A 6000-nucleotide genomic window follows, 5' to 3' on the forward strand; every position below is an offset into this window, starting at 1 on the left:
GTCACAGTACAGCTGAAAGTGCAGGAAAAAGCTCAGCTTGGGTCAAACACAAGGTTACAAGTGGTCAAGAAATAATCAAGAAAACTAGTAATGAAATAGACCATCAATAACAAACTGACATCAATAAAATATGGATTATTATATTGTAAATACATGACCCCATATGCCAATTCATGAAATTAGAGTCATAGAATTATACAGCACAGAAACAGGCCCTTTGGCCCAACGTCCATGCCAGTCAAGTTACCTACCTGAGCTAGTCCCATTTGCTTGCATTTGGCATATACCTCTCTAAACCCTTCCTATCCATGTTCCTGTCTAAATGTCTTTTAAATGCCTCAACCACTTCCTCTGGCAGCTCATTCCACATACCCACCGTCCTCTGTGTGAACAACTTGCCCCTCAGCTCTCTTTTAAATCTTTCCCCACCAATGATACAAATATCTCTGGCAGGGCCCGAGCAATTTCTTGCTCACCTTCACACAGTATCCTAGGATACACTTGGTCAGGCCCCGGGGATTTATCCACCTTGATGCATTTCCTCTTTTGTAATACAGATATGTTTCAAGGCATCACTATTCTCTTCCTGAATTCCCTGTCTTCCATGACCTTCTCACAGTAAGTACAGACAAGAAGTAATTATTTAAGACCTCACCCATCTCATGTGGTTCCACACATAGATGTCAACAACGATCCTTAAGGGGCCCTATTCAATATTAATTCAAATTAATTCAATAAATCTTGTAGGTTTTGGGCTGGTCCCAGGAAACATAGAAAAATAGGAGCAGGAATGGGCTATTTGGCCCTTCAAACCTGCTCCCCTAATCAATACAATCATGGCTGATCCTCTATCTCAATACCATATTCCCGTTTTCTCCTCATACCGCTTAATGCCTTTTGTGTTAAGAAATCTGTCCACCTCTTTAGTATATATATATATAGCAACTTGGCCACAGCTTTCAATAGGCTGTGGCAGAGAATTCGACAAGTTCACCACATTTTGAGTGCAGAAATTTCTCCTAATCTCGTTCCTAAGTATCTTATCCTGAGACTACAGCCCCTGGTGCTAGAGCACCCAGCCAGCAGAAACATCCACCCTACACCCTCTCTGTCCAGCCCTGACAGAATTGTTTATGTTTTTAAAAGATCTCCTCATATTCTTCAAACTCTAGTGCACACAGGCCTAGACGATCTGATTGCTCCTCGTACAATAATGGCAATATCCAAGGAAGCAGTCAGGTGAACCTTCACTACATTCCCTCTATAGCAAGTATGTCTTTCTGAGCTGAAGAGCCCTAAAGTGCACACAATTCTCCAGATGGGGTCTCTCCCAAGTCCTGTATAATTGTAGTAAGATTTGCTTGCTCCTGTACTCAAAACCTCTTACAATGAAGACTAACATGATTGTCTTCTTGGCTTGTATCAGGTATAAGCAGGTTGCAGGTTGAGATGGTAGTAAGGAAGGCAAATGCAATGTTACCATTCATTCCAAGAGGACTAGAATATAAAAGCAAGGATGTACTGCTGAGGCTTTATAAGGCATTGGTCAGACCACATTTGGTTTATTATGAGCAATTTTGGGCCCCATATCTGAGGAAAGATCTGCTGGCCCTGGAGAGGGTCCAGAGGAGATTCACAAGAATGATGCCAGGAATGAAAGGCTTAACATATGAGGAGCTTTGGATGGCTCACGATCTGTACTTGATGGAGTTCAGAAGGATGAGGGGGAATCTCATTGAAACCTACCGAATACCAAAAGGCCTGGAGAGAATGGACATGGAGAGGCTGTTTCTATTAGTGGGACAGTCTAGGATCTGAGGGCACAAGCTCAGAATAAAGGGACATTCCTTTGGTACTGAGATGAGGAGGAATTTCTTCAGCCAGAGCGTGGTGAATCTGTGGAATTTGTTTCCACAGAGATCTGTGGAGGCCAAGTCATTGGGTATATTTAAGGTAGAGATTGATAGGTTCTTGATTGGTAAGGGGGTTAAGGGTTACAGGGAGAACACGGGAGAATGGGGTTGAGAAAAAATATCAGCCATGATTGAATGCCAGAGTGGACTTGATAGGCCGAACAGCCTATTTCTTCTCCTTTATCTTATGGTCTTATAAGAACTGCCTACTGTATCTGCATCAATGATGGTGTTCAAGGACCGTTGCGGATCAACATTTTCCAACCTGTCACTAGTTAAATTAATCACAAAAGTTGCAAGATTATTGTAAAACCCATTAATTTACTGACATGTAATGAAATTACCCAAATATGTTCTCTAGCCAAAGTCTGCAAATGTTTGGGAAAGTGAGGGAAAACATCATCAATCATCCTCACAAGTACAATCTACACACCAATGAGTTGCTCACAATGCTCAGTTTGGATTCCACCAAAACCATTTAGCCACAGGTTCATTATGTCCTTCACTTTATCATGATCAGGAGAACTGAATCTACTTTCACCTGAGGCAGCATTTGACTCGGCATACCACTTAATGTCTCCAGCAAAACTGAGGTCAGTAGGGGTCAAATGAAAATTCTTCCAGCAGCTGGAGTCACAGCTGATACCAGGAATCAGAATCAGATCTGACGCCATTGATTGCAGACTTAAAACACTGTTGGGGGAGTTGTAAATTGTGGTATCCAATAATGGAATGCTCCCTTTCATACAGTCAGGAATGGACCTATCTGCTGACTTAGTTCAACATGTTCGGTTCATTCACAACTCCTACAATAAAAATACAGTCCATTCTAACTTAGTTTACCTTAGCTAAGAGGAAACTACAATGTTTTTTCTGCCCTCGATTTAGGGAAAAGTTAAAATCAGTCAATATTTTCAATCCTGTTTCAATTTGGAAAATGCAAATGCATAGATGTCAATTGATGGTCAAACTGAGCTTGTTTTGATATCACCCATAGTCAAAGAACCAGCACTTAGTCCAGGTTCACACATAAACAATGAACAATTGATTGAGCAACAGAGAATTTCTGGATGCAGCGAGCCTCTGCTAAGTGTAAGTCAGAATGTGCAAGAAAAGATAGGAGCAAGAAAGGATGGAAGGAATCTGGAGAGGGTGTCACACATTCTGCTCTCTGCCTTCATCTTTTTATTGTTCATTTTCCAGGTGTAGCATTTTTCTTCCCAAATGCATTCATAAATGTCTCACAAAAATAAAGTTTGTTATGTTAAGTTGACTGCAGGGGCTGTCAATTCAATTGCTGTGAATGATGTGCGCTTCCAAATGTTTTAAGTTGTCTGAACAATATATAATAGTTGAAAGGAACGCAAATCCAACCCAGAATTTTAGATCAATCCACAATATCAACTGCCACAAAGAATAATTTGAACGTAAACTGACAAACATTGATGAAATGCAGACAATTTTCTTGTCAAAAAAAAAGCACCGGGCATTTAGATCTGGCTACGGTATGATGGAATGGGGTCAATTCAGATTGAATAGAAACAACAGAAAATCTTTTTTATTATAAAGCTGAAAGTCAGGAGTTTATGATTTCCTCTTTTATTTGGCAATTGATGATATTTGCTGAGATTTGTTGATTTTTACTGGCAAGAATAAACTTTATCAAGAGCACAGCAGGAGACAAAAATTTCCATGTTTTTAAACCTTCAGTACAGCATTGTACTAACTTCTCTGGAATAAAGAAGAAATTACAGTGATATGTCTACATTTCTCCTGGTGCAACCTTTCTCCCTTTAGTGCTATTTCCTGTTATTAAAAATAAAGAAGAAAAGAAAATGAAGCAAACTTGGATATACGTGTCATGGGTACTGATGCACAGTTCTGTACAAAACTGGGTTTATATTAAAGCATGAAAATACAAACTCTGTTATATTATTTCATGCAGTGTTAACACGTTCTCACAATTTTTTAGTAAAAACATTATTTCCTCATCGACTATCTGACTCCATTAAAAATGGGAGTAAAACAAATTACATTAATAAGAAAGACTTGTATTTACATAATGCCTTTCTCATTCCTTTCAGATGCACAATTTTGTAAGATATTGTTTGACAGAGTAATCCATAATGTTGGCACATATGATAATTAGCATTGGCCCTGAGTTGGGCCTACTTTTGTGTTGCCCTTGGTGTCTTTGTTGCTCTTCAGAAATGTTTAGTTGTTTATCTTATTCAGTGAATACTGATGACTGGATATGCAGTCAAAAAGAATCCCTTGGCTACAACATGAATGTTCCTGCCTTAACTCTGTGTCATTGAGCAGCTTTCCGGGGAGGAGGAGAATAAGTGGATCAGTTGGATGGCTCTAAACCTTCTCTGTTCCTAATCCGGATGGTCAAGAGCTCACATGATGAAATAGGACAACACTATAATACCTGAGAACTGTAAGTAGCAAACTATGCAACACCTTTTGGTTTGCTCACTGCTGGACACAAAACAAAATATTCTTAATGGCACTTCTCAGGACATGTCAGGTAATATTTTTCAAGTAGAGACACTTAAGTAATAGAGGAAAAACAAAGTCCTTCGCAATGTGTTCCCACAAACAGAAATAGGATAATGACCAGATAGTATGTTTCAATGTTATTGGGTGAAGGATGAACAAGAACTTCCCTGATCTTCTTCGGAATAGACATATGGGGTCAATTACATCCACCTTAAAGAGTTCACAGGGCCTTGGTATTGTATCTCATCGAAAAGATGACATGCGAAGTAGGGCATTGTGCCATCAGTACGGCACTGGAGTATCAGCCTAGATGTTTAATGCTCAAGTGTCCAAAGGTAAGAGTACTATCATTTAATTGATTGATTTCAATATTAACGTGGCTTTCACTCTATTAAATACAAATATGGTTCACTTGCAATATACCTGCCATTAAGCTGACGATTTCATATCATGAAGAAGGAATGAATGTGAGGAAAGTTAAAATTCCATCCATTTATTTCTTCTCTGTTCATTAGGTCCCCTCCCCCCCCCCATCTGCATTTAACATCTGAGAGAAGATAGCAATCTTCATGCAGGTCTCTACTAATTAACGGAAGATTAATTAATGAGTACTGAGTAATTAATTCAGATTGAGTTGCCTTATAGTTCTGCCCTTGTAGTTTGTCTTCAAAAGACCCTTTGGTCTATCTAAGTGGGATTGGGAACTTGCTGTACACAAAATAAAAAGTAGTAAGGTTTGAATGTGCTTACTATTTATTCTCTGTGATCTCTAAAAGGAGAAAATTTGATGGCCTTCATCAAAACAAAAGAGTTGGTTATTGACTGAAGGAGGAGAGGTGGTGTACATGCTCCTGTCTACATCAACAGTGCTGAGGTTGAGAGGGTTGAGAGCTTCAAGTTCCTCGTAGTGAACATCACCAATAGTCTGTCCTAGTCCAAGCACATAGATGCCACGGCCAAGAAAACTCGCCAGCGCCTCTACTTCCTCAGGAGGCTAAAGAAATTTGGCATGTCCCCTTTGACCCTCACCAATTTTTATCAGTGCACCATAGAAAGCAGCCTATCTAGATGCATCGTGGCTTGGTATGGCAACTGTTCTGTCCATGACCCCAAGAAACTGTAGAGAGTTGTGGACACAGCTCAGCAAGTCATGGAAATCAGCCTCCCCTCCATGGACTCTGTCTACACTTCTTGCTGCCTTGATAAAGCAGCCAGCATAAAGACCCCACCCACCCAGATATTGTCTCTTCTCCCCCCACCCATCAGGCAGAAGATACAAAAGCCTTAAAACATGTACCACCAGGCTCAAGGTGTTATAAGATGATTGAATGGTTCCCTAGTACAATAGTATGATAGTACAACTCTTGACCTCACAATCTACCTCATTATGACCTTGCGCCTTATTATCTACCTGCACTGCACTTTCTCTGTAACTGTAACACTTTATTCTGCATTCTGTTGTTGTTTTACCTTGTACTACCTCAATGCACTGTTGTAATGAATTGATCTTTATGAACAGCATGCAAGACAAGTTTTTCACTGTACCTCAGTATATGTGACAATAATAAACCAACTTACCAAT

The sequence above is a fragment of the Pristis pectinata genome, chromosome 12 (assembly GCF_009764475.1).
Source record: "Pristis pectinata isolate sPriPec2 chromosome 12, sPriPec2.1.pri, whole genome shotgun sequence".
Lineage (NCBI taxonomy): Eukaryota > Metazoa > Chordata > Chondrichthyes > Rhinopristiformes > Pristidae > Pristis > Pristis pectinata.